We start from the raw sequence: 3,829 nt of genomic DNA on the forward strand, positions 1-3,829 counted from the left end.
AAACCGATCCAGTCCAGTATAAGACTACTGAATCTGCTACCAAAACAGTGATTCCAGTCAGAGCATCGTGGCTTTTACATTGTTAAATGTTATTGGAACCATTTAATCAGTGAGTCGATATTCCATTTTTTGTTTTGTTTCCTCCCCTATCTGTATTCCCAAAATTACTTTGGGACTAATTTAACCAGAACTTTGAATTGTGTTTTTAATTGTAAAAATGGCAGGGGGTGGAATTATCACTCTATACATTCAATAGAGATGGAATAGATATGAAACCAGATTTTTTTTTTTTAATTACCATGCTTCACAATGTTAAGTTATATGGGGAGCAACAGCAAACAGGTGCTAATTTGTTTTGGATACGGTAGAAACAGCGTCTGTCTTTTGAAAACACAGTTGTGGTGCCACTGCTGTTTTGGGGGGCTTTTTTCTTTTCAGAAATCTTAAACCTTAAGAAACTAAGGACGTTGTTTTGGTTATACTTTGGAATTCTTATTCACAAAATATATTTCGTTTACAAAAATTTCTGTAAAACAGGTTATAACAGTGTTTAAAAGTCTCAGTTTCTTGCTTGGGGACCTTGTGTCCCTAATGTGTTTAGATTGCTAAGGAGCTGTTATTTTGACAGTTTTTAGACCTGTGTTATTTAAAAAAAAAAAGTCCCAAAAAGGGTGTTGGGAGGGTGGTTCAACAAAGAAACAAAGATGTTATGGTGTTTAAATTTATAGTTGTTAAAAATGTCATCTCAAGTCAAGTCACTGGTCTGTTTGCATTTGATACATTTTTATACTAACTAGCATTGTAAAATTATTTCATGATTAGAAATTACCTGTGGATATTTGTATAAAAGTGTGAAATAAATTTTTTATAAAAGTGTTCATTGTTTCGTAACACAGCATTGTATATGTGAAGCAAACTCTAAAATTATAAATGACAACCTGACTTGTCTATTTCATCAAACCAAAGTTCAGTGTTTTTATTTTTGGTGCCTCATGTAATCTCAGATCAGCCAAAGATATTAATGCCAAAGCAATGGGACTGAGGGTTTTTTCTCTTTTCACTGTTTAGTTGATCCGCAAGTCTTTAATTTTCCTTCTTTATGATTAAAAGAAACCTACAGGTACTTAACAACCTACAAATTGGGAGTTGTCTTTGGATTGAATGTTCCGCTTCACTGCCTGTCCTTGTAAGGATAGGGAATTACTTAGCAATGATAACCTGGCATTAAAGTTCTGATGGCTAAGCTGCTTCCTTCTTAGAACACGTTTTGGATGTGGGAGCAGGCTAGCTGTGACTTGTGTCATATTACTCACCAGGACTGGTTTGGCAGAATCAATCAACTAGTCAGAAAATATTTTCTTCAGCAAAAGATTTTAGATTTGAGTTTTATGAAACTTCTCTAGCTGGATTATCACAACCTAATACGAGAAAATAATATTATATATATATATTTATATATATATTTATATATTTATATATATATATATATAAAACGCCTAGACAATATAGTGTGCCCTGGCCTGAATAAATGTCCAATATATTAGGTAATAGCTTTCTACTATACTTGGCATTACATAAAATTTTGGCCCTCTTGGTTCTTTGAAGATCAAACAAGTGTTACCACCCAAAGAAATATGTGATTGGCACTTCTTAATGATTTGGGCCGGTGGCTGTGAATCATTTTAGCCTCAGTTCACATATTGGATATACCCAGATTAAATCACTACAATAATATGTAATCATAACCTCATAGAGCCTATCAGTAGCTGTGGTTTGACTAGGGCTATGGCATAAATGACACAGACTGTAAGTCACGGCCCATCCAGTCATAGTGCCTGTGATTCCAGCACTTCCCCTCCCTCTCAAAAAATGCAGGAACATCTACCAGCGATTGTGGTATTATTACAGGATTATCCTTGGATCTATTTGGATTCACAGAGGAATCATTGCAAACATTGATACTTCATTATTGGTTGCAAATTAGTTGCTGCAAATTCAGTGTGTCATGCATAGTCATGGTTTATGCTTTTCCCTGGTGGCTGAGAATATTCTAGCATGTGGTATTGACATAAATGGGGAATGCTTTAAAGATTGTCCAGACTGCCAGCTGTGGTGGTTCATGCCTGTAATCCCAGCACTCTGGGAGGCTGAGGTTCCTTGAGACCACAAGTTGAGACCAGCTTGGACAACATGGCCCATCTCTACAAGAAATTTAAAAATTAGCCAGGTATGGTGGTGTACACCTGTAGTCCTTGCTACTCGGGAGGCTGTGGTGGGAAGATCACTTGAGCCTAGGAGTTTGAGGCTGCAGTGAGCTATGATCATGCCACTGCCCTCTGGCCTGGGCAACAGAGTGAGATCCTGTCTCTAAAAAAATTGTCCAAACCAGGGAAGTAAGGGTAAGATCAAGCCTTCTACTCTAAATGAAAACATCTTAATGAGAAACTCGTCTCTAGTACACTATCCCACAAAAGGACAATGTGGGAAGACAAACTGGGATTGAAAGACTTGTTTTCAAGGAGGGAAAGAGATGGTCAGTGGTTGAGTTCCACATAAGTACATCCACAGGGCTGCGAAAACAGAAATGTGGAAGAGTTGTTTGATCAACTTGGGTAGCATAAAGTAAGTGATTATAGGCAGTTAGTTCCTCAAGACCAAAGGACAGGGTCCGACCACTTGGAATGAGGAAAAGGCGAGGGTCAAAGAGGAAGAAAATTAACTTCAGAATGATTTCAAAAGAGTGGTTATTGCAGGCTAGTGGGCATCTGTTCTTCCCGTAGTTTCTGATTACAGTTAGTAGCCAGTAAGTGCTTTTTCTCTCCTGTACCTTAAACCGGTTTTGCCAGCTCCAAAAGGCATCTCATCCAGCTGTTGGAAGGTGGGAGAGCTGTCCTAGTGGAGCTGAGGCCAGGTCTATGGAGGTGCTACCAACAGACCTCATCTAGGAGGAAAATCATGAGGGGATTCATAGCCAAATCCTCTTGACTCAGGGTAAATGAACTGTAAAACACAAGCCAGAGGAAGGAAACTGATGTGGTCCAGTGCAAGGGTGGACCAGACACCACAAAGGGCTAAACTAACCAGTAATGGTTGATGATTACACCAGAGTTGAGGGAATCAAGTGATCAAGTGCAATTTTTGTAGCAGTCAGCAAAGCATAAGTGCCTCAATCTTCTCTTGCCCTGTAACCATCTCCCAGTTATGCTGCCTGTGCTGGGGTCATGGAAACAGTTCCACGCTAGAAGAGGTCAGATAAATTTCTTACTCTTCAGCCTTCTAGAACATGTGCCAAAAATCTCAAGAAACTACAGGGTCAGAATGTGCTACCTTTGTTATCTCAAAAACCAGCAATTAAGTTTTCAGTTCACCAACAACCAGTAAGTGGATTTAAGTGAGTGTTCTGTTAAGATTCTGTCATTGTGAGAGGGATGTGATTTAATCATTATTTTCCAGTTGGAAGTAAACAGATGTTTACAGATGTTAAATTAGGCTCTGGGGATATACATAAGACACTGGCTCTGACCTTTTATAGGAAGTTTATAATCTAAAACTACAGATGGTATTGACAAGCCGAAGTGAATTCACTTTTTATAGGCAGCAGAATTTAAAACCTTGAGTTAATATATCAATGATTGACACATAAATTCAATACCTGGCTGGGCATAGTGCCTCACACCTGTAATCCTAGCACTTTGGGAGGCCAAGGCAGGTAGATCACATGAGGTCAGGAGTTCAAGACCAGCTTGATTGACATCGTGAAACCCGTTTCTACTAAATACAAAAAAGTAGCCGGGTGTGGTGGTGGCACATGCCTCTAATCCCAGCTACT

Source organism: Colobus angolensis, unplaced genomic scaffold, assembly GCF_000951035.1.
Source record: "Colobus angolensis palliatus isolate OR3802 unplaced genomic scaffold, Cang.pa_1.0 Scaffold247, whole genome shotgun sequence".
Lineage (NCBI taxonomy): Eukaryota > Metazoa > Chordata > Mammalia > Primates > Cercopithecidae > Colobus > Colobus angolensis.